A 25,870-nucleotide genomic window follows, 5' to 3' on the forward strand; every position below is an offset into this window, starting at 1 on the left:
AAATACATAAATATAGATTGTATTAAAACTAATTTTCCTCAAATAGAGTTATCAAAGTATTAAAAAAATAACAAATATTGGCTGACCATTATCAATATGCCTTGATAATGTGACATTGCTGGCTGGCTGTCTCACCACCATCTGAAACTAAACATGACCAAGACTGAGCTTCTTATCTTTCCCCCTAAACCTACCTCTTCTCTTCCTCCTTTCTCTGTCTCTGTGGATAACACTCTCATTCTCTCTGTCTCATCAGCTGGTAACCTTGGGTTCATCCTTGACTCCTCTCTCTCTGCACATATCCAACAGACTGCTAAAAGTTGTTTCTTTCTCTTTCAGCAGGGACCGTCCTTCTTTGTTAATTTGTACAGCGCTGCGTAACCCTAGTAGCGCTCTAGAAATGTTAAGTAGTAGTAGTATAATATCACCAAGATTCATCCCTTCCTTTCTGAGCACACTACCAAAACCCTTATCCACACTCCTTATCACCTCTCATGTAGACTATTTGCAACTTGCTTATCACAGGTCTCCCACTAAGCCATCTCTCTCCTCTTCAATTCTGCTGCACGATTGACTTATATTCTGCCAGTGTCTCTATGCTCATATTAGCCCATTCCTCAAGTCACTTCATTGGCTCCCTATCTGTTTCTGCATACAGTTCAAACTCCTCTTATTGACTTAGAAGTGCATTCACTCTGCAGCTCCTCAGTACCTCTTCACTCTTATCCCTACTCTCCTCCCTGGGAACTCCCATCATTGGGTAACTCTTATCTGTACCCTTCTCCCCAACTGCCAACTCCAGACTTGTTCCTCTTATCTTGCTGCACCATATGTCTGGAATAGACTTCCTCAGTCGGTATGTCAAGCTCCATCTCTGGCCGTCTTAAAATCTAGGTTAAAAACCCACCTTTTTAAGGCTGCTTTTAACTCCTAACCCCTATTCATTTGTTCAGTACTCATGTCTGTTTTATCATTCCCATCTTAAGTAATTCCCTTATCCTTTATTTATCCTGTTTGTCTGGCCTGATTAGATTGTAAGCTCTGTCAAGCAGGGACTGACTCTTACATGTTCAAGTGTACAGTGCTGTGTATATCTAGTAGCACTATAGAAATGATAAGTAGTAGTAGTAGTAAAACTTTCCTTTTAGAGAAAAAAGGAACTTCACAGAACCAAATCTATTTTTGTCCAGTTTTTTTTAGGGTATAATAATTTTAGACACTGAGATTTAATGAAGTTGACAAACATTTTTGGAGTCTAGAGGCCATAAATTACTTTGTGGCCTACATTTATTATTGATCTTTTGCAAATTATTTCACCCTCATTACCTCAAGTACAAACTCTGATTTTAATCCCTCTGGGACAGGGATTTGCCTTGAGCATGCGTTGGAAAGGTGAATCATTAAATCCAAATCTATTTTATCTAAATATGCTATGATCATAATAATTGAATTACACAAATATCTGAGTTATATGGAAAACTAGAACCGGCCAATTATGTAATCAGGTAATGTTAGAAATGCCTTTTTCAAGAAATTTAGTTTAAAAAAAGCACTTGTATATAAATTAGCACTATAGCAAAGGTAAAACAAGGAACAGAAAAAGCTCAGTGCAGCAAGGAAGAAATATTTGTATGAAATGATCAACACCACTCCAGTCACACCTGGAACATCTTTCGCTGCTAAAAAGTGTGGAATCGTTTATAAAGATGTTGTTAGTTCCCCTTGCTTGTCTTCAGGCAGCCACTTTAAGTGATGCTATCCTAAAAGCATGATGAGTCCTCACTTGTTTTGCTGCTGTTGAATCTGCAGGGCCCTAATGTACTGGGAAAAATAACATTGACCTGGAATACCCTTCTCAGCAGGGGAGGTCATGGCTGCTGTGCCTGTATTAAGGAAAGGCAATTGCAATGATGGCTAAAGCAGTAAAAGTTCTACCCATACAGGAAAATGTAGTTATGTCATTCAGAACAAATTCAGTACTGGAATGCAGGCTGAACGTACCTCCCTAAGCACTAACACCCCCCCCCCCCAGTCAGTAAAATATATGGTTATTTTCTTGTTTATTGGACTAACAATACATTTTTTTAAATTAGATTTCAAAGGTAACCCATCTTCAGATCAGAAATAAGCAAATATTGATAAATAACAGTATATATAAGTGAAACACCAAAGCCTTCCAATTACAGTCTCATAGGAAGAGGGTGGGGTGGGTAAGGTGAGAAACAGGGGGAGCTGGGCAGATAAGAGACAGGAAGAGAGATGCAGGTAAATAAGAGGTTGATAAAGCAGCAGAATTTTATGGTTTATAATGGGCTACAGAACTGCTTTGCTAAGTCTTGTCTGGTGGGTGTCAAAATATTTAATCATTCTGACTTCAAAGGATTTACGTTCCTGGATTGTCTTTAAAGTTTCCTGTTAGTATTCTCACCATAAAATCATTGGTTATTGGTTATTTTCTGAAATTTGACACTGATGCTGTTGTAATCTATTTCTCCAGAGGACTATCTTTCTAGGTGGTGAGTTCAGAAATATTAGGGCCTTTTTACTAAAATACACTAGACGCTAATGCATGCTTAGGCATACAGTGGGACGAAATCAGGCATCCTGTGGTAACTGATAAATTAGCATGTGCTAGAAAATATTTGCATTTTTGGGGGGTGGAGAGTGGGTGTTTCTGCGCTAAACAAAGCATCCATAGTTACGCTCTGGAACTCTTTGCCAGAGGATGTAGTAAGATGGTTAGCTTATCTGGGTTTAAAAAAGGTTTGGACAAATTCCTGGAGGAAATGTCCATAGTCTGCTATTGAGACAGACATGGGAAGCAACTGTTTGCCCTGGGATTTGTAGTATGGAGTGTTGCCACAATTTGGGTTTCTGCCAGGTACTTGTGACCTGGATTGGCCACTGTTTGGAAAACAGGATACTGGGCTCAGTGACGATCCTAGGTCGGCTGCCACCCGGGGCGGATAGCCGATGTGCACCCCCCTGAGTGCAGCACGACACCCCCCCCCCGGCGCAATGATACCCTCCCCTGGCGCATCAAACCCCCCCCCCGGGTGCATTCTTAGCTGCTGTTCCAGGGTAGAGGGAGCAGGGAACCAGCGGAGCTGACAGGTGTGCGGCTGCTCTCTGCACCCCTCCAGCGGCGTGCACCCGGGGCGGACCGCCCCCACCGCCCCGCCCTTGGTACACTGCTGACTGGGCTAGATGGACCATTGGTCTGACCCAGTATGGCTACTCTTATTTTCTTATGTTCATATTAGCACATGCTAACTGGTTAGTGCAGGATTACCACATGAGCCTTTAATGTCTACAAAATGGGTGGTGGTAAGTGCTCACATGGTACACTTTTTTAAATGGCTGTTACTACAAAAAAAAATCAGCCATTTTACAGCTGTGGTAAAAATGGTTTTAGTGTGTGGGAGAAACCCACACAAGGTTGCGCTAAGGCAACCTTTTACTACAGCTTAGTAAAAGGACTCCATTGTTTGTAGAAGCCACTTTGCTGCAATCCAGGATCAGTAAAATTAGGGAGGTTATCGAGGTGAACGCAGTCACAAAACAAGGATATTTCCTTAGTCCTGTATTGGGTAAAATAAAAATCATATTATTTCCTTGTTCCATCCAAGGAGGTGGTCTAATGGCTACAGCAATGGGCTAAGAACCGGGGATGCCACTGATTGTTTTAAAGTAAAACAGTAGAAAGTGAGATGCCTTTAAATCTCAGTAACCGCTGGAAAAACGATCAGTGATTCAGAAGTATGGTGTTAACTTTGGAAATTTTTGAAAACTGCTGGTACTAAAAGATTCATAACCATAAAATTACCCAATAATTAAACCAAATCTGTTATCTTCTTCTACTGCAACTCCATTCCAGAGTCCAAAGGATTCTGCCTTCCTGCAACCAGCCTTACATTTCACCCCCTCCCCCCATTAACTTCCAGGCCCCTCGGCCCTCCAGCTATCATGGTTCGCCCAACATCTCCCCTTCCAGAATAATCTCAGTGAATGGGTGGTTTGGCTTCACCCTCCTTGCTAGTAAAAGTACCTCATGTTGTTTATTTTATATTGAGGTGTATTTGCATATCACTTAGACTTACAAAGTTTCATATAGTAACCTATGGAATTTTGTAATTTTAAGTGCTTTGAAAATGAGCCCAAAATTGCGTGTTTGTCAAGACCTCTTTCGCTTTGACTGACATCCCCAAGAAGCTGCTGCCCTAGGCAACTAGCTAGTCTTGCCTAATGGTTGGGCTGAGTGGGGATGAGCTAGGGGAAGAAGGAAATACTTGAAGAAAATTATATCTTTATTGCTTATAGTGTTTGTCTGAAGGTGCAGCTGATTTGGGGGAGCTGGCCCTGTAAGAAGCATCTTGCATCCCCCCATCTTACCAGCCACCAGCTTCTTCCTCCCCTTGCAATTAGTGGGAAGAGAACATTTATTTATCCTGGATGACTCTCAGCCTATCTTCACCTGGGTCAGGTGCCGGTTGCTTCCTTATTGATGATTGGCTGATGGGCTGCTCTCACCTATCTCTACTCAAAGCAGCCTGGGTGCCCTTTCTGAATTACTTGAGAACTTCCCTATTGCTTTTTCCTTCTTTCCTTTCTTCTTGAATATATGGAGTTCTCCCCCCTCTTTCCCTCACTGTCTGTTGTTTATGTATATTCACTTACCTCCCTCTTTTTTCTCTCTTTAACTTGCATATTGTAAGTCACCTAGATGACATTGCTGACTGGCGGATTAGTAAATCCTAATAAACTTGAAACCTGCGAGAGTGCATTGCAGAGCTTTCCATATTCTTTCTGAGACACTGGTCAGAAGCAGCCTACCATGAGGCTTTTTTCCCAGCGAAAAGTTTAATGTTTCAAAAACTTGGAACCTTACTTGTTTATTAATGTAGCTAATACGCCTTTACTTTGTTATTTTGTTTTCTGTTGTATTTTCTCCCTGGCATATTTTATTTCCTCTTATATCATTCAGTGGGTTGAGCTCTAATATACCGAAGGGAGAGTTAGAAATGAAAAGCAATAAATTATCAGGCAGAAGAAGGAGAACTGCAGCTCCTGTTCTAATCACATTTCCTTGCCTCAGACTTTTCTCAGTGTCTAATGAACAATCAACACTGGTATAATAATAGTCATTTTCTTAAGGCATCATTGGATGTTCACAGTGTTAAACATTGATGAAGAGTATTCAGGTACTGGGTGTCTCTGCTCCATGGAGCTTACAATCTAAGTGGAAGCAATGGGGCCATTTTATTAAAGGACTAGCCGTTGAGCCCGTTAAAATGGGCTAGTGGGTCGCTGCTGCCCCCTCCCCTGAGGTTGCCGCTGGCCCCTCCCCCGAGGTCACCGCTGCCGGTACCCCCGCCCCCGAGTCGCCGCCGCCACCCCTCCACCCGTCCCGTCTCTTCGCTATTCAACTTACATCTCTGCAGCAGGCAGATCAGCTGAGCTCCTGTCGGCCTTCCTTCTCTGCCTGTGTCCCGCCCTCGTGTGACGTAACGTCGGTGAGGGCGGGACTCAGGCAGGAAAGGAAGGCCAACGGCAGCGCAGCTGATCTGCCTGCTGTGGAGATGTAAGTTGAATAGCGAAGAGACGGGAGGGGTGGCGGCAGCGGTGACTTCAAAGGGGGGTACCAGTGGTGGGGACCTCGGGGGGGAGGGGAAGCGGTGGCAACCTTGGTGGTTCCCTCCCCTTCACGCAGTTTCTCTTTCTGTCCCGCCCCCCATCATCACGTATTGACGCGGGGGCGGGACAGAGAGGGAAGTCTCTACTGCGCATTTGCGAGTGAGTACGGTCACTCGCCGTTTATATGTTTGATGCTATGTTTTTGCCCTTAGTGTGCCTTAGCAGCAAAAATGAAGATGCACTAACCCCCTGATTCTGTAAAGGTCACCAAAAACTGTGCACGCAAATTTAGGTGTGTTCCCGATGTGTGTGCAATTTACTTGAATAACAAGCCAATTAGTGCCAATAATTGGCTTTATAACATGCAATTATTGGCACTAATTAGATTTAATTGGGACCAACATGCATACAGTTAGGCGCGGGATCTCTGCCTAAAATTTACACATGTTCCAAAAAATGGGGTACAGAAATGGGAGGGTCATGGACATTTTGAGGTAGAACAGGGATGTGGCTTCAAATTACACAGGTAATTAAAGAATAATGGTGCTCCACGTGTAAATTTAGATACGAATATTTGCACCACATTTTTGTTGGCGCAAATGCCTGCACCTAACTTTACCTGTGACTCTCTGCTTAAACCTAGCTAAACTTTAGACATGGCTTATAGAATTCTGCTTAAGCGTTTTTTTTTCAGCGCCAATTTTATAGGCGCCATTGATAGAATTTACCCCAAGTGCAATATGGCTGGGAACGTGCCCAGCTTGTCCTCTGAAATTACCACACTGAAAACTGCAGTAACATGCTTAAACCTGGTTGCAATTAGCGTGGGTGCAGTTAGCATCTCCAATGGAGGAGGCGTCAAGTGAAAACCTATACCAACTGCAAGCATGATGTTTAGTGTGCAGAAATTAAAGCGTGCTAACTGAAGTATGCAGTCCAAGCCCATTCTCTGCCCGTGACCTGCCTAGTTCCCACCCCCTAACCAACATACCTCTCCTCCTCCTCCATTCTCTATTTCTGTGAATAACACTCTCATCCTTCCTGTCTCATCAGCTAGTAACCTTGGGGTCATCTTCGACTCCTCCCTCTCCTTCTCTGCACATATTCAGCAGACTGCTAAAACCTGTCATTTCTTTCTCTATAATATCACCAAAATCCGCCCTTTCCTTTCTGAGCACACTACCAGAACCCTCATCCACACTTAGACTATTGCAACTTGCTTCTCACAGGTCTCCCACTTAGCCATCTCTCTCCTCTTCAATCTGTTCAAAATTCTGCTGCACAACTAATATTCCGCCAGTGTCGTTATGCTCATATTAGCCCTCTCCTCAATTCACCTCACTGGCTTCCTATCCGTTTCCGCATACAGTTCAAACTCCTCTTATTGACCTATAAGTGCATTCACTCTGCAGCTCCTCAGTACCTCTCCACTCTCATCTCTCCCTACATTCCTCCCCGGGAACTCCGTTCACTGGGTAAATCTCTCTTATCTGCACCCTTCTCCTCCACTGCTAACTCCAGACTCCGTTCCTTTTATCTTGCTGCACCTTATGCCTGGAATAGACTTCCTGAGCCGGTACTTCAAGCTCCATCTCTGGCTGTCTTCAAATCTAAGCTAAAAGCCCACCTTTTTGATGCTGCTTTTAACTCCTAACCCTTATTCACTTGTTCAGAACCCTTATTTTATCATCCTCACTTTAATATTCCCTTATCTCTTGTTGGTCCTGTTTGTTTGTCCTAATTAGATTGTAAGCTCTGTTGAGCAGGGACTGTCTCTTCATGTTCAACTGTACAGCGCTGCGTATGTCTAGTAGCGCTTTAGAAATGATAAGTAGTAGTAGTAGTAACATGTGAATTAACGCACGCTAACCACAATGCTACATCTGTTGGTGCACTTGTGCGGAAGCAGTTAATGCACGCTAATTTGCACATTAACCCCCGGATTCTAAATAGCACGCCTAGTGCTCCATGTCAAAATCCAAGCATATTCCGTATCAAAGCACGTAAGTTAATTGGCTTAACAAGCCAATCAGCATTGTTAAGCAATAATGAGCACTAATTGACAATAATTAAAATTTGTGTGCAAATTGCTAGGTATATTCTCTAATGCACAGCACCTAAATTTTAATGTGCGCAGGCAAAAATAGGCATGGTTATGGGCAGGGAAACGGGTATTTCATGGGCATTCCAAAATTTTCACACACTTATAGAATATGGTCATCTGTGCCTAAATGTACGTGCCAGGATTTACGCCATGTTTTCACTGGTGTAAATGGAGGCACATAAATTTAGGCGCCAGGGTGTCAACAAAGTGTATTCTATATACTGCACCTAAATCTAGGCGCCGCTCATAGAATACACTTAGGTGGAAGTGTTTTCCATGCAGATTTTTTAGGTGCCATATACAGAATCCCCCCCCCCCCCCCCCCCAAGGGCTGGATTCAATAAATGGCATCAAACAAATAGACACCAGGTAAAATCAGCATTTAGCACTATTTATTTATTTATTAAGATTTATTAATTGCCTTTGTGAAGAGATTCACCCAAGGCAGTGCACAGCAATTACAATTTAACATAAAACTTACAATAACAGCATAACAATAGTAAAAATAACCAAGAATAAACATAGGTAAGATAAATGAGGTAAACTTGAAAACAGTAAATTGAAACCTAATAATTGACCTACCGTGAAGCAGTATCAAAAATATACACATGTAACAGCACTGGAATTCAAATATCAGAGATATAATACAATGTTAGCATAATATTAATGATACACCTAATAAGCATGCATTAGAACATTCAACTAACATAGATATGATGCTAAAGATTTTCTACATTACGGCTTGCCATATAGCTGAGGGACCAAGAGCAGATATATGATGGGAACAAGATCTGCGGTACAGAGCAGGTTGGGATAATTCTATATTCTGTAAAGGGTGCTCTGGGATGAATGCCCTTTGTAGAATAGCATTTAGTGGCTAGCAGGGATTCTCTCACGGACTTACACCAGCAGATACCTGGTGTAAATCCTGGCGTGCAACTTGGGCACACATTCCCCAAACTCTGTAACACTGCTTGTAATTCATTGGAATGCCCCTGACCTGCTCATGCCCCTCCCATGGCCATGCCTCCTTTGGGTTGCATGTGAGAGGATTTAGGTGTGTCTCATTATAGAATCACGCAGCCAGATCTGTGCGCAAATCCAAATTAGTTTCAACGTCAATAATTGATTATTAGTAGCCAATTAATGATTGCTAATGGCTTGTTAACTAATTTATTTGCATGCAGATCTCATGGGTGCAGATCTCATGGGTGCCAATAGGAGATAAAATGATTTGCTTAAAATCACAAGGAGTATTTGTGGCAGAAGCAGGATTTCAACCCTGGTTTCCCTGGTTCATAGCCCACTGCTGGACAAAGTAATGTGGTTGTTGTGTTGCTCCACTTTAAAGATTAATAAATAAAGCAAAACAAAAAGAAAAATAAGATTACAGCTTTTTTTATTGGACTAACAATACACTTTTTTTTTACCAGCTTTTGAAGGCCAGAACCTTCGTCCTCTGGTCAGGACAGTATGAGTAAAAAGATGCTGTTGTTGTTAGTTCCCTGTACACAAGTACCAAGCTGCAAACAATTTATGGGAGCTGCCACAAGTGTGGAGATTTCCATGGCAGGGCTTGGATTGAGGTGGGTTGTCAGTTAATTTTAAAGGGTTTAGTCTGATTATATATTCAAAATGTCTCTTCCAGTTTTGCCATGAAAAGGTTGGCATATTGTGCTACCATCCTGGTGTTCATAGCAGTGCTGGTAATTTGAGGATAGATGCCATAATTGAAGCAGAAGTAGTAGTGAGTTAGGATGAATTTCATGAATTTTGTAATAGTGTGTACTGGTAGTGTGATCCATGGTAGAAATGCCTTATTTATCACATGCAGTTATGCCATGTTGCTGTATAGCCGATTGCTCCAGCCACTAGGCCCCCTCCTTGGATAGTGAGGGGGGGGGGGGGGGCAGTAATGTGATCTTTATTTTACCAGATGTCACCTTGAAGGGACAGTAAATATGCTTGCTTCGTGAAACAACTTCCACATGTGATATAGGTATTATAAATAGCACGAATATTTTCAAGCCAAACAATAAAAAGTGTGACGCGTTTAAATCTCTGGTAACTGCTGGGAAAGCTAATTTTCCTGTCATTGCATTAACATTAGCCGACAGGGTCTACAAAACAAACCTGGCCCAAAAATACATTTTAATAGTGTTCAGATCTGAAAAGCTGAACGGACTAATTTATTTTCACATTTTTAGTAATTACTTGATTTACTGATCATGCAAGACTTTCTTTCGGATTCAGCAATACTGATGCTTACCAATGGCAGTTGTATTTTTTTTTTTTATATCCCCTTCTTGTCAAAATTCTGTAGAGCATCTGAAAGGTTGCCTTGTCTGTAATTACAGCAGAGCAGTTCTTCATAAGTTTTGTGGAGGAAGACTGACGCTTCCTTTCCTCTGTACAATTCCTACGTTCTTCAGTGCGGTGAGGAATTGCGCCCACCTCCCTTAGATGAGGTCGGCTGCTCCAGCTAGCGGCTGCTGTTTCTGCAGCTTCGCCAGCCCTCGGCTCAGAGGCTGGTGCTGGATACGGAGCTCCTGGATGCTGTGACTGTGGCTCGGCGGGGGAGGAACGTACGGACAGCTCCACAGCAGAAGCAGGTAGGCGTGATTGCCCCCCACCCCACCCCCTTTGACTCCTTTGCTCCTGTCCACCCCTTGCCTGTTCGTGGTGGTGGCACAGCAGGAAGCGCATTATCTTTTGCACTCCAGGGCTCGCGAGGGCAAAGACTCTGCTTGCCGGGCTCTGTTTAACCTTAACATTTTGTCGCCCCACACCCCGAAAATATGGAGGGGACGACGACAAAAGTTTATATATTTATTTTTTTTATATGTGGATGATCAACTGGTAGGAAGGTACCAAGAAACGCAGTTGATACCTTTCTCTACTTGCAGACTGGACGGGGGAGGACGGGGGGAAAGAGATTTATTTGTGTTGGGGGGGGGGGGGGGAGGACACCGCACGTCTGCCCCTGGGTCGGGCGCTGGCCGCTTTTCTGCCGCTGATTGGCTGAGGGACTGCACTCATCCGCCCAAGTGCGGTGCGGAGCTAAACTAATATTTCTTTACCAAAGTCAGTTGCATTAACAGTGGGAAAGGTAATTGACTCTCAAAATAAATATGATCTCAGAGATTAAGAAGAGTTTCAGGCACTTGGGTATAGAACTCATTCGATTTGCTTACTGCTGTGTGCACCACTTATTTCAAAAGGAATGAGATGGTTGTAGTCTGCGTTGATCTAACCTGTGTTGACAGTAATGGTGGTTTTTGGCATGCACGTTAGCCACGTGTTGTAAGGTTTAATATAAGTTGTTTACTGTTACAGATCTCATATATTTTATATGAGCTGTAGCTTCTCTTTGTGTGTCTATATGTGTGCAACAGGATAGCATATGTTGCCCAGTAAGTTTGCTTGATGATGACAGCTGAACAGTATCTGAATGCATTACAATCTCAAATGAAGCAGGACATTCAAAGGAGACGTTCTCATTTATATGTATTTCTATTAGTGGCCTTATAACATACTGAAAGGTGCTCAAGACAATGCAGGAGTAGCACTAGATTGTGAATAACTTTAGAAGTTCATTTTAAATTTCGTGTTTGTTTTGGTTTACCTTCCTTCTTTTTGTTTCTGTATCTGCCTGCTACACTTTCATCTTAAGAATTACCCAGAGTCATAACCATCCCTAAATTACAGTCTTTTTAAACTTTCCTAGTATTTTAAAATGTGAGTGTTTTCCATTGCTCTCAACCTCTTGGGGGCAGTGGAGAATTATAACATTCAGACAGTTCAGATCAGTTTGCAGAACCTTGTTACAGTGCAGGCAAAGAATGATGGAATTTTCAATAAATTAAAAGCATGTAGGAAAATAAAAACATGTAATATGTTAATTTGTTAAATATGTTTAATTCACAATATCTAGACTGTTAGGGGTCCGTTTACTAAGGTGCGCTAGCAGATTTAGTGTGCACTAAACTCTAAGACACCCATTATATTCCTATGGGTGTCTTAATGTTTAGCGTATGCTAAACCCGCTAGTGTGCCTTAGTAAAAGGGGCCCTTAATTTGCTTGACTCTAAGCAGGGGGTCCTCAAAAGCTGACAACTAGATTGGTTTTGAATCATGAGCAGTGGCCTAGTGGTTAGGGTGGTGGACTTTGGTCCTGAGGAACTGAGTTCGATTCCCGGCACAGACAGCTCCTTGTGACTCTGGGTAAGTCACTTAACCCTCCATTGCCCGCCGCATTGAGCCTGCCATGAGTGGGAAACCGCGGGGTACAAATGTAACAAAAAAAAAAATGCTCTGTCTTTGGCTTGGTGTACAGATTTCTCATGTCCCAGACACCATTAAATGTGTTCATACAGGGAATAAAGATCTATTCCCACTGCAGCTCCTTGTAACTCTGGGTAAGTTATTTAGCCCTCCATTGCCCCAGAAAAATAAGTACCTGTATATAATACATAAACCATTGTGATTGTAAGCACAGAAAGGCAGTATATTAAATCCCATCCCCTTTCCCTTTCCATTCGACTAACAGTGTTTGTCACACGGATAACCTGACATCCAGTCCCTGCTGTCTGCGCTTAACTCTCTCTTTCCCTCCCTTCTATACTTGGGGCCAGATTCAGTAAATGAAGCCCAAATGTACGCACCAGAAAAAATTCACGCTAAGAGCTCCCTTTATAGAATAACAGAGTGGATTCCCATGCCCAAAATGGGCTTACACAAGCTGAAACCTGGCGTAAATCCTGGCATGCAAGTTGGGTATTCTGTAACACTGTGCCTAAATTTCTGGAATGCCCTTGACCTGGCCATGTCCCCTTTTGGGTTGCCCAGCAGTATAGAATAAGCGCATGGGCAGATGTGCGGTTAAATCCAAATTAGTACCAATGAACTCTAATTAACCTCAGTAATTGGTTGTTAGCACCCAAATGACTAATTAATTTACACTTACGTTTGGGATCTGTGCCCAAATATATAGAATCTGGGGGTGATATGATAGAAGTCTACAAGATAATGAGCGGAATAGAGCGGACAGATGTGAAGCGTTTGTTTACACTTTCAAACAACAACAAAACCAGGGGACACAAGATGAAGCTAGAATATGGTAAATTTTTCCCCCCCATATTTTTATTAAAGCTTTTTTTCTCAAAACATAAAACAGACAGAAAAATCAAACAATATCAACAATCCATGGCAAATAAAAGAACAGAGCATTATCAGCGTTCCATCCTTAGATACCAGCATGAATATACAAGGTCAGTTAAATAAATCTAAGCGGGCCCAGGTCTTTAAAACAGACTCTATGATGTTTGTGAGCCAGAATCATTTCATATTTTCTGATCACACATACATAGCTCCACCATTCATTATAATTTAAATGTACATTATTTTTCCAATTGGAGACAATTAAATGCAAGGCAACAGCTAATAGGATGTTGAACAATTTCTTATCCGATTCCAAAATAGAGATAGTAGGAGAAGAGGCTCTCAGGATCACTATTTCATAAGAGATTTTCTTTACTCAGCGTGTAGTTAGACTGTGGAACTCGTTGCCGGAAAATGTAGTGACAGCAGCTGGCCTTATGGAATTTAAAGGGGGTTTGGACAGATTCCTGAGGGAAAAGTCCATTGAATATTATTAAGAATGAAGTTTTTTTTTGGGGGGGGGGGGAGGGGGGTTGCTGGGTTCTTGAAGCCTGGATTGGCCACTGTCAGAGACAGGATGCTGGGCTTGATGAACCCTTGGTCTTTTCCCAGTATGGCGGTGCTTATGTACTTATCTTGTCTGCTTTCTTTTACGACGACCCTCACAAGATCATTCTTGATTTTCCTACCAACTCTCCATTATCCCCTTCCCCTCTGCCCTCATCCTCTAATAATAATAATTCTTATAGCACCACTGGATGTACACAGCGCAGTAGAGAAATGACAAATGTTCAGGAACATTATGACCCTGTCCAAGCTCCAAAGACCTTACAATCTAAGGGGCCTTTTTACTAAAGCTTAGGGTGGGCTAAATGCCGCATCCTCTTTTATACCTATGGGCCACATGGCACTAATGTCCGTTAGTTCCTGCTAAGCTTTAGTAAAAGGGCCCCCGAGTACTGGGGGCAGTGAGAGATAGTGTCACTTGCCAAGGCAGAAACAGGATTTGAACCCTGACTTCCCTGGTTCTGAAGCAGAAGTCATCTAAGGTGACAGAACTAAAAGAACCCCCTACCTATATAGAGAGAAAAGTCCAAGGGAGTAGGGTAAATGGATGGGTTCCCTGTTAGGATAGGCTGAAGAGGCTGGGGCTCTCCAGCTTGGAGAAAAGGCGGCTGAGGGGAGATATGATAGACGGCTATAAGATAATGAGTGGAATGGAACGGGTCGATGTGGAGTGTCTGTTTATGCTTTCCACAAGTACTAGGACAAGGGGGCATGCGATGAAGCTGCAGTATGGTAAATTTAAAATGAATCGGAGGAACATTTTCTTCACTCAACGCGTAGTTAAACTCTGGAATTCACTGCTGGAAAAGGTGGTTAAGGCGGTTAACTTAGCGGACTTCAAAAAAGGGTTGGACGGCTTCCTGGAGGAAAAAGCCATAGAATGTTATTGAATGGAAGAGGGAATACAGTATTTCTAGGATGGGCGGGACAAATTGCTTGTTCTTTTGGCCGCTGTCGGTGACAAGGTGCTGAGCTCGATGGACCCTTGGTCTGTCCCAGCATGGCGATGCTTATGTACTTAAGAACCACGGAATCAAACTGATCTGAACTGCCTGAATGTGTTTCATCACTTATCACACGTTGTCCACCATATCTTACACTTTTACAGACTCCTGAAGCAGGTGGCAATGCCGAAACACAGCTTTGTACCGAGTCATCAATGTATTTAAATCTTCAAAGTGATTTTAAAATAAAAAAATATCATCTGCAACTTATTTAATTCACTTTTTAATATGTGTAACATGTTATGTATTTTTGATTATTTATTATTATAATACATATTTCATTCGATCTTTGTTTATCAATATACATACACACATATATATATATATTGTTTGTTTGTGAATGGTATGCTATTGATCAATATTGTTTAATTCATGTTTATTATTTAATCTGTGTAATTAAGTATGTCGTAATATCATTTTGTATTTTAATTTATTTACTTTTTTGTATATCGGATTATATTATCATGGTGTTCTATGACTATCAGCCGAGCATGTAATTATGATAATGGAATGAAATTATTATTTTTCATTTGTTTTTATACTTGTTCTAATTGTTATAATGATTGTTTGTTTTGTAGCCCCTGATGCAGCCCAGCAGGGGCGTAGCCATGGGTGGGCCCAGGCCCACCCACTTAAGCCCCAGGCCCACCTAGGAATGGTGCACCCTGACCACCCATGATCCTTTCCCTCCACTCCCACCCCATCCCACAGATCCGGCACTTCTCTTTTTTTCCTCCCTGTTTCTGCCGCGGTGCTTCCAACACAGGATTGGCGCTACCCAGCACTGCCCCCCCAAACGGCTTGCCACCTCCTGCATTTCCGATCGCGATTCCGTCTATCCCCTCTCTTCCTCCCTCCCTCTGGCGCTGCAATCTTCAATCTGTCTGGACTCCCGGCACGTTAGTAATGTATCAACGCTGCCTTCGCACTGCCCCAGAAGCCTTCTCTGCAGCGTCCCTTGGTCCCACCTATGCGGGAACAGGAAGTTGAAGAGAAGGCTTCCGGGGCAGATGGAAGGCAGCGAGTATACATCGCTAATGCTGCCGGAACACAGAAAGAGTGAAGACTGCTGCGCCAGAGGAGGGGATAATGATCCCAGTACTGGCTTGAAGTGTCTGCGCGATCCTGGACCTCGCGGGCGGGGAGCAACCCAGACTGGGAGGGGTGGTGAGCAGAAGGAAGGATGGGACTGGGAGGGGTGGTGAGCAGAGGGAAGGAGCAGAAGACAAAGATGGATGGGACTGGGAGGGGTGGTGAGTAGAGGGAAGGAGCAGAAGATGGATGGGACTTGGAGAGATGGGGCACAGCAGAGGGAAGGAGTAGGAGATGGATGGGACTGGGAGGGGTGGTGATCAGAGGGAAGGAGCAGGAGATGGATGGGACTGGGAGGGGTGGTGAGCAGAGGGAAGGAGCAGGAGATGGATGGGACTGGAAGGGGTGGTGAGCAGGAGATGGATGGGACTGAGGGGCGGGAGAGGGGAAAAAGCAGGATGTGAAATGAGGGATATGAGAAAAAAGGCAAAAAAAAGGGATGATGTGGGAAAAGGTTGAGACATAATGTGAATGACCTGGAAGACTGGAGAGAGGATAAGAGACATTGAAAAAGGATTGGGGTACTGGTGAGGGGTCTAGGAGAAGGGGATAAGTCTCTGAAGGGGGTTGAGTTATGGTAGAAAGGGTTTAAAAAGATGGTGAAAGATAAGTTATTGGGCATGGGGTAAAAGGTAACAGGCAGAAGAGTGGCCTTGGAGGAAAGGGAAGGAAGGAAGGAAGGAAGGAAGGAGAGACTTGGATGGAGCTGGGACTGATAGGGTGATGAGATGCAGTGGAGGGTAGATGAGGGCAAAGGGGATGGCGGGAGGGAGGGGAAGAGAGAAGTTGGCTCTGGGGTACAAGGGAGGGGGAGAGAGAGATGTAGGACATGGGGTTGGATGAGAGGCAGGGAGAGATGCACAGGTGGAGAGGGGGAGAGAAGAAGATGGATCCAGGAGCAGATGAAAATGATGGAGAGATGCCAGACAATGGGATTGAGGGAAGACAGGAGATATGCTGGACCATGGGGGACAGGACAGGAGGGAAGAGAGAAGGAACAGGATAAATCAGGCTACAAAGGTGGGGGATGGAAGAAAGAGAGAGCAGATGCTGGGCTAGAAAGGTAGAGGGAAGAAGGCGCTGGGAATGGTGGAACCATGTGGGGGATGCCAGGAAGGGGAGGAGAAGGGTGGCAATAACATGGATGATAGGATAGTGATTACAGAGGGTAGAAATATGGTAATGGAGAATAGATTAAAGATGGAAGGGAATGGAAGCCTGGGGAAGGAGTGAGATGGGGAATGAGAGAGCTGGTGGGCGAAAGAAGAAGATAGAAATCTGATAGGTAGCTGAAAATTAAAAAGGAGGAGAAGGATGAGAAAGAGGGTGAAATTTGAGTTGACAGAGGCGGAAAAGAAAAAAAATGAGAGGACAGAACTAAAAAGGAATGATCATTATATCAGAGGTAGGTGTAGTGAGGGAATAGACAGCAGAGAGAAGACAAATGTACAGCAGCCGCTTGAAGGAGAATTAGTAGATGACAGACAGGAAATTGGAACCAACATAATGGAAAAATAAAACATCCAGACAACAAAGGTAGAAAAAAGCATTTTATTTTGCATTGTGTTCAATAGAAAGGAAATGCATTTCTGTTGTTGTTTCTCCAGTGTTGTAGTATATGTTAAGTTTAACTTCTTGGGATTCTCAATTCAATTTTTGTGTAAATATTTTAATTTCTAATTTGTGATCCCTTGGTCTGTATTTGGTGAAGGTCTGTCAGTGTGATTAGTATTGGCAGGTGGGGAAATTGGAGGGGAGGCAGGGAGGAGAGGGGATCTGACAAAGTGTCCTCCTTTATTTTCTGGCCTGGGCCATAGCATGTCTAACACTGGCCCTGACCCTTGCTTTATAACTGGTGGGGAACCCCAAGCATCCCCAGCTGAGAACCTCCTTCAAAGGCAGCCAGAATTCCCGTCTACCAAACTCTCCAGTCAGTGACAGCATCCTTGAGCCACTGACTACTAAGCACGCATGTGGTGCTGGCATTAGTGGCTTAGGGACATTGCTGCTGCCTGCCAAGCTTGGTAAAAGGGAGTTCTGGCTGCCTTCGGAGAAAGTCTTCAGCTAACAGAGCTTGAGGATCCTCATTAGCTAAAGTATTTATATTTTGAGGTAATTTTGTGCCCACCCACTTTAGGCTCAGGCCCACCCAAAATTGGTTGTCTGGCTACGCCACTGCAGCCCAGTGGGGCGAAACACGGCCTGTATCAGGCTTGCTAATTTTTATTGCCTTGTATCCATTAAATATTGTTTTCCACATACATATCTGCTTCCTTTGGTTTCCAGATTTAAGTTCAGCCTGAGGTACCTGGGACACCACCTATCTTAAAGACAAGATCAAGAAAACCACAGAGTAAGGAAAAGGAAGGCACAACTGATGAGGACTCTCATTCAGGGCAAAACAGGGAATGGAGTAGAAAAAGGCTAGTACCTGCAATCAGACAGCAGTACAAGAGGAGGGGGAGAAAAATAAAATTAGCTAGCCAGCCTAAGGTAGTTTTGAACTAAAATAGAGTTAGGGGGTGGGGGGATAAGTGGAAAAGTGGGAAGCAGAACAAAATATGGTTTTAATAAATACAGGGAGAAAAAAACGTTAAAAAGCCCATGTTCCTGTTCCTAGAGGGAAAAGGAACCTTGATTGTTGTCCCCACTCCACTGGAGAAGGGGGGGGGGGGGGGGGTATACAGCTGTCCTCAGAAAGATGTCCAAGCTAGGTGAGTAGGAAACCAGGGACTCAAGCAGCCAAGAAGGGTGCAAGTGCTTACATGAGAGACAGGAAGTCGAAGGAAAGAAAGGTAAATACACCTCAAACATTTTACCTTTGGAGGCAAACATTAAAAGAAATAAAAGCTAGAACGGTGGGTTGTGGGCTGCAGGCCAGAGGAATTTCAAAAGCAATCTGACTAAAAATACATTCACAGTAGTGATGGGATTTGAAAAGCTGAACAGATGATATAATTTCAAATTGCTCGTTCGCTATTAATTGATTTACAGATCACGCAAACTTCTCTTTGTTCTGTGGCAATGCAGACACCTAGTTTGAAGATGTGAACGGCAGCTGCTGATTATAAGCCATTGTTTTATTTCCGCTCCGTGTCGAAATGTTTTTAATACATCTGAAAGGCTGCCTTCTCTTTAACTACAGCAGAACCGCCTTTGTCTTTCCCTCTTTATGTTCCTTCCTACGTTCTTCAGTGCGCTGAGGAATTGCGCCCACGTCCCTAAGCTGCGGTCGGCTCCAGCGAGCGGCTGCTGCTGTTTCTGCAGCTTCCCCAGCCCTCGGCTCAGAGGCTGGTGCTGGACACGGAGCTCCCGGGTGCTGCGACTGTGGCTCGGCGGGGGAGGGACGGACAGCTCCGCAGCAGGTACGGCAGATCGCGGCATTATCTTAGGCGTCTTGGTCCGGTCCCAGGGATCCTCTGCCGGTTCGTGGCACAACGCGAAGCGCGCGTTATCCGCTTTACTCCAGGGCTCAGCTCCCGAGGGCAAAGGCGGGCCGTGGGCAGCCTGAAGCTAAGCCCTCCCCTTAAAAATGTTCATCCTAGAGAATTTTCCGATTTTATTATATTTTATTTTTTGTAATTTCTGGCTGCTCAGCTGGTTAGAAGGTGCAGAGGAAGGCAGCTGATAATATCCTTTCCCCGCTTTCTTTCTGTACTTGAAAACTAGAAACGGGGCACAGGACAGGGGACGTTCATTTGTCTTGGGGGATTCCCTGCCTGTCTTCACCTGGGTCGGGCGCTGGCTGCATTCCTCCTGCTCATTGGCTGACGGGCTGCGCTCATCCCGGTCCGGTGCAGTGCGGAGCTTCTTGTCCGTCCTGGCACTGCTCGGGGGGCGCCTGTGTTGATTCTTTTGGTAGCCAGAAAGTTGAAAATGTTGCACTGTTAATAAACTAATATTACATTACCAAAGTCAGTTGCACTGATATCAGGAAAGGTAGTTGACCTCTAAATATCGTCTTAAAGTTGACTGAGAGTTTCGGGCACTTGAGTATAGGGCTCATGGGTGTACTGCTGCATCAGACCATCAGTTATTATTTCAAATGGCTTGCATTGATCTACCTTGTGTTGACAGTAATGGGGATTATGAATGGAATGGTGTAATGTTTAATATGGGATGTTTACAGTCAGATTTCATAGATTTCCTGTGCATATTACTCTGAAAGGGTGCTGGATAGGTGTAATAGCCTACCAGTGGAGGTGCAAAAAAAGGACAGAGTCTGAATTCAAGAAAGTACAGGATAAACACAGAGGAACTCTGAGGGAGAAGTGATTATAAGCTTAGTAGTTAGTATGGATGAGCAGACTGTACAGGTTCCATGTTCTGTATTTCAAGTATTAATACTTATATCCTACATTATCCAAAGAAATTTTGGTTCTATGTGGCTTACAGTGAAACAGTTACTGTCAGACCTTTTAAAACAAAGACAGTGAAACAATACCAGTTATAATCGATTCTTTTTTCTTTCAAATATTTTTTTAAATTAATGTTATAAACATAACGAGAACTCATGAGAATGGATGGGCCCTTGAAATAGATGTTTCCTATCATTATCTAGTGACACTTTTAGACAGGGGCGTAACCAGACACCCAGTTTTGGGTGGGCCTGGGCCCAAGATGAGTGGGCAGAAGAACCCCGCCCCACCCCACAGGTGATTTGGTCTCTCCTTCTCTCGCCTGCATCCCATATGGTCTCTCAAACATCCCCCATCTCCCGCATACCTTTTAAATAGCAGATATTCACCAGCAACGAGCAGCAACTACTACACTTTGCTTATGTTGGTCCCACAGCCTTCCCACTGATGCAACTTCCTGTTTCCGCATAGGCGGGAATATGTCAGAGGGAAGGCTGTGGGGCTGGAGCTAGCAGTACATATCAGTCGCTGTTTGCTGCAGGTGAAGATCTGCTATTTACAAAGCATGCAAGAGATACAGTTGTTGGAAGTTTTAACTGGTGGGGCTTGGGAATCCCTGCCAGCCACATCATAGGTGTGCTGAAACTGGGTGGGCCTGAGCCCAAACTGGATGGGCCTGGGCCCACCCGGGCCCACCCTTGGCTACACCACTGCTTTTAGATAGTGTATCAGTTTCTTTGTTTGGAGGAATTATGAAGCAGCAGACTAGCATATACCAGCATTTTTCAGCTGGTGAGCTGCAGCAGCTGCCCAGGTGTTCCATGGGCAGGAGCAGACTGACTGTTCCAGCAGAGGACCCAGAGCAGCAGGGGGCCCAGTGTCACATTTCTCTCTGTTTCTTCAACTCTCCTCCCTCACTGCCCCCCATCTTCTTTAAACTAGGTTTTGGAAGGAAGATCCCTGGCAGTGGCAGTAACTCACAGCTGCTGCTTGCAGCATCTCTTCTGCCCTGGCCCACCCCAGCGTAAACAAGAAGTTGTGGCAGAAGAGAGACTCCAAGCAGGCTGTAAGCAATGATGGTGAATTACTGCCTGGGAATCTTCTTGAAGATGTTGTTCGTAATTTAAGATAGATGGGGGGAGAGGAAGAGAGTTTGATGGGGGGAGGGACAAAAAAAGAGAAAAATCCTGGCAACGTGAGGAGAAGGGAAGGGAGGGAAGAAAAAGAAAGATGCTGGATCTGGAGAGTGGAGGGGAGATAGAGAAGAAAGAGAAAAAGCCATGGACTGGAGGGGGGAGAAGCCGAGGGGCAGAGGGCAAGAGAAGTGATGGACCTGAGGGGAAGGAGGTAAGAAATGATGGATCCAAGGGGTGGAAGGAAAGAAAGAGAAATGATGGACCTGAAGGTGGAGGGGAGGGAGAAAATGATGGACCACAGGGGCAGGGAAGGAAGAGATATTGGACCACAGGGGCAGGGAGGGAAGAGAGAGGAAGGGATGCTGGCCGGAGGGGGGGCGGTATGGAGGGGGAGAGAAACTGGGAATGGGGAAACCAAAAGAGAGGCCATGGGGGATTGTCGAGGAGATAAGTGAGAGGAGGATAATATGTACAGAGGGTAAAAATGCAGTAATGGGGAGTAGAGGAAAGATTGAAGAGATTAGGAGGCAGGGGAAGGAATGAAACGGTACCTGGGAGAGTTAAGGGTTGAGACAAGGAAAGTTGGTAGGTAGTTGAAAAGTAAAAAGAAGTAGATGGAAGACTGCGAGGTGAGAAAATGGTTGACAATTGAGTTGACAGAGAGGCAGAAAAAGAAAGGGAGAAAGATTAATATAAAAACATACTGGGTTAGACAAATAGTCCATCTAGTCCAATATCCTGCTTCCAGCAGTGGCCAATCCAGGCCACAAGTAACTGGCAGAAACCCAGTTGGTAACCAAATTCCATGTTACCAGTCCCGGGCCAAGAAGTGGCAGATTACATCAAAGACGGATATCATAAGGGACTCGAACAAGATAGGAGGAGAGAAGAGAAATGAGAAATGGACTGCAGCCCCTTGAAAAGAAGACAGACAGGAAGGCAGAAAAGAAAAATTAGAATCAACATGATGGGAAAAATGCCCAGTCAACAAATGTAGAAAAAAGTGTTTTATTTTGAATTTATTAACTATGTTAGTTTAGGAAATGTACATTGTGGACGACTTTGTATTATGCTCAGTACAAGAGGAAATGCATTTTTTTTTTAATTTCTCCCATGTTGTGGTACATGCCTAGTTTGATTTCTTGGGGTTCCCTGTTCCGTTTTTTCGTTATAGCTCTATTTTAATTTGTGATCCCATTCTGTATTTGATGAGAGTCTGTGTTTTGCTTGTGACTGAGTTTTGATATTCTGTGGGCATGTAGCTTCTGTGTAGAGATCTGTATCTGTCCCACTTGATCTGTTTTACCAGTAGGAGGAGGTGTATTGGTGTTTTTGGGCCCAGTTTAATATTTGTAGTGCTGCCTATTAATATGTAGGTTTCTTACTATTTGAATCATTGGAATTTGTGCTACGGTTATATGACATATTTGTACATGCATGTTAGGTTTGTTTTCAGGTTTTGTATTTTTTCACAATGTGCTTAGTAGTGGAGAGTTTTATTTAGCTATGGCTCAGATGATATGAGAATCAGAATATTTTTTGAATGCATGTTATTTGTGGCTAATTTCGTTATCTTTGAAGTGTTTTGTTGCCCTTTTGTCAACTTGTGTATTCAATAAAATATTCAACTATAAAGATAATACAATGATTAAAATGTAATTATTGAACTTTAAACAGAATCTTAATACTCATTTGTTAAATGATAATATATATATCCTTAAAGAAACCCGATGGTGTGCCTTGTCAGGGTGCTGCGAGATGAAAAAGGTTGAAAATCACTGGCATATACTATCCAGTAGCATTTTGTAATGTAGAATACTGTTTTCAGATATTATAATCTAGCAATCTCAAAGAGGGACATTAAACTACAAAGTTCTCAGTTTTATATACAAGGTTTTGTAAAAGTGTTCATATTTTTCACATTCTGCTGTCTAAAGAAATACAATGCAAAATACTAAAAACAGGAGTTGACTGATGTACACGACATACTGTACACTTTCATTATGGAGAAATGATAGAAATTGTAAAAGTGTATTGATTGCATAAATCTTTACATGCTTTGTCATAGCATTCTCAAATTAAGGCAATTTTTGGAAAGAGAACTGAAGTCCACAATAAGTTATATATAACCCATCGGTGTCCTATCACAGTACGTGAGCTGATTCAGGTACTTGATGAAGAATGAAAGTGTGCAGAGTAATATGCTGAACATGGATCTGTCAAAAGATCTCCAGGATAAAGTTATTCAAAGGTACACATTGGGGGTAGGGTTGTTGAAGAATTTCAGTATATTTGAAGAGTCTGTGAGGCACTGTCAGATTCATCGAAACACTTTGGCATTACCTCCATAGGGTCATCCCTCCAAAGTCGGTAGCACAGAGTTAAACTGATGAAGAATGTCATTGTGAGGCCCAAGATTACTTAAAGAAAAACTACAGAGATTTGGCTGAGACTGGGGAAATAGTGAGGGTTTAGCAATTTCAAGATCATGCTATAAACATAGCTTGTATGACAATGTTGAGCAATATGGAGAGGAGTTCAAAGCACACAACAAACAATGCAAAGTGAAAAAGCACCAAGAGCCTTCAAATCTGGAACGGGTCCTTTAATCAGTCATATAAATGGATGTTGTACATCACTGACCTGACACAGGCCGTGTTTCGGCACTCAACGCCTGCATCATGGGTCGTACAGCATAAACGTTTCAAAATGAACCAGCCCACCATCGGGCTCCTAGTAATGATAATTGACCTATTAAAGAATCAATTCTCTAGCGATCCATTTTATATGGCCTAAAGAAACGGATCGCTAGAGAATTGATTCTTTAATAGGTCAATTATCATTACTAGGAGCTTAATTGGTTCATTTTGGAACCTTTATGTTGTACGACCCCTAAAGCAGGTGATGAATGCTGAAACACGGCCCGTGTTGGGTTAGTGATGTACAGCTTCCATTTACATGACTGATTAAAGGACCTGTTCTGGATTTGAAGGCTCTTGGTGCTTTTTCACTTTGTATGGGAATATGACAAGAAGAAATATAGGCACCGGGATGATGCGCGCTGAGTGCGCCATTATAGAATAAATACTAGTAGTTTTGTGCTTTACCTTAGGCATAAACACTTGCGCCATGTCAAAGGGTGGTGTAATTGCTTACATCTGACTGTCAGCAGTGAGGCGCGCAACTCGTAAACACTCACCCAACCTGCACATGCCCCTCCCACAGCCGTGCTCCTTAGAAGTTGCACATGATAAATTGCACGCACAACTTCTAGAATAGGGACTAAGGCTAGTTGTTCGTGCAACTGTCACTTGGTGCCATTTAATGCCAGTTAAGTTTCCAATTTATTTAGAATTTACTATCCCGCCCTCTGGAGGACCATCAGGACAGCTTACAGTCTAAAAGCAGCAAAAAAGGGGGGGAAAGGAGCATACAAACAAAGAAAAACTTGGGGACGGAGGGAGGAACTACAAAAATTGCAATAGGAAAGTGTGTGTGTGTGGGGGGGGGGGGGGGGGGGGGAACATAAGGAAGGGAAAAACTTTGCAGACAGGCAGGACCCATAGAACTGCCAGCTCAATTTTCATAGGCATCTACAAAAAGGTATGCTTTAAACTCGGATTTAAAGGTATTAAGAGAGGTTTGGGAACGTAGACAAGTAGGCAGGGTGTTCCAGAGATGGGGACCTTGTACTGAAAAGATGGAATGGCTTGTTGGTTTGTGGGTAATTAGATGGTAGGAAGGGATAATAAGCAAGTTTTGGGAAGAGGATCTAAGAGCACAAGATAAGGTGGTTCATCAGAAGTAAGCATTTTAAAGAGAAATAGCAAGAGCTTAAAGGTTATACGATGGGTAGGAAGGCTTGTGATGATCCAGGGAGTTCTTGGAGGGAAAACCTGCTATCGAACTGGGACCGGGGAGCAGATTCACTCTTCGGTAGGAAAATGTTCCAAAGTACAAAGCAAAAGTAATAATGGAATGGCTTGGCAAGAAGAAAGTGAATATCCTAGAACGGCCCAGTCAACCCCCAGACCTGAAATCAAAGACTGCTTGAGCTATTCTGCCAAGAATAGGCAAAAGCTGCACCATTCCAGTGGGCAAGTCTGGTAGAAAGGTATCCAAAATGACTTGGCTCATGGTGGTCAGAAGTGGCTTCAGCTGAATATTCAAGTTAAGTGGCACGAAGACTTGTGCAATCAAGACTTTCTGGTCTCATAATAATTACTTTTTGAATATTTCTGTAATTGTTCTTTCACACTGAATGTTGTGTAGATTATTGAAACAAACTATGATTTGATTCATTTCAAATTTATATTCTTTAGACAGCAGAATGTGAAAAAATATACAAGGATGGGAAGATTATTTCAAGGCACTATTGTGTGGCATAGCTTATAATTAAGCACATGTTATGAGTTGCATTGTAAAATGCTGTGGTGTACTTAAGACAGTCAGGATGTGTAGTATTGCAGCCTTCTGAAGACCGTTTTGATTTTTAGTCTGAAAGCTCCCGTTTCTTAAGAACTAAAGAGCAGCCATACCGATCAAAGGTCCATCAAGTCCAATCCAGTGGCCAGTCTAGATCACAAGAACCTAGTAGAAATCCCAAACAACAGCTCAATTCTATGCTACTTAATCTGAGGGATAAGCAGTGGCTTTCCATAGGACTATCTTATTAATGGTTTGTGGCTTTTAACTCCAGGAATTTGTGCAAACCTTTTTTTAAAACCAGCTACGCTAACTACTTTTTCCACTTATGCAGAGTGAAAAAGTATTTCCTATCTGTTTTAAATGTACAGCATTGTAACTACATGATGT

General features: G+C 43.3%; 1 protein-coding gene across 5 annotated transcripts in view; it reads left to right on the forward strand.

Annotated features, from left to right (window-relative positions):
- Positions 1 to 10,143: 10,143 nt before the first annotated feature.
- Positions 10,144 to 25,870, forward strand: part of ENOX1 (ecto-NOX disulfide-thiol exchanger 1) — a 661,896-nt gene continuing 646,169 nt past the window's right edge. For 2 of the 5 annotated variants that reach the window (XM_030200535.1, XM_030200539.1), the window contains exon 1: positions 10,144 to 10,350. The gene's annotated coding sequence lies outside the window, so the exon portion shown is untranslated. The other 3 variants (XM_030200536.1, XM_030200537.1, XM_030200538.1) reach the window with 3 other exon arrangements.

Source organism: Microcaecilia unicolor, chromosome 4 (genome assembly GCF_901765095.1).
Source record: "Microcaecilia unicolor chromosome 4, aMicUni1.1, whole genome shotgun sequence".
In the NCBI taxonomy this organism is placed as follows: Eukaryota; Metazoa; Chordata; class Amphibia; order Gymnophiona; family Siphonopidae; genus Microcaecilia; species Microcaecilia unicolor.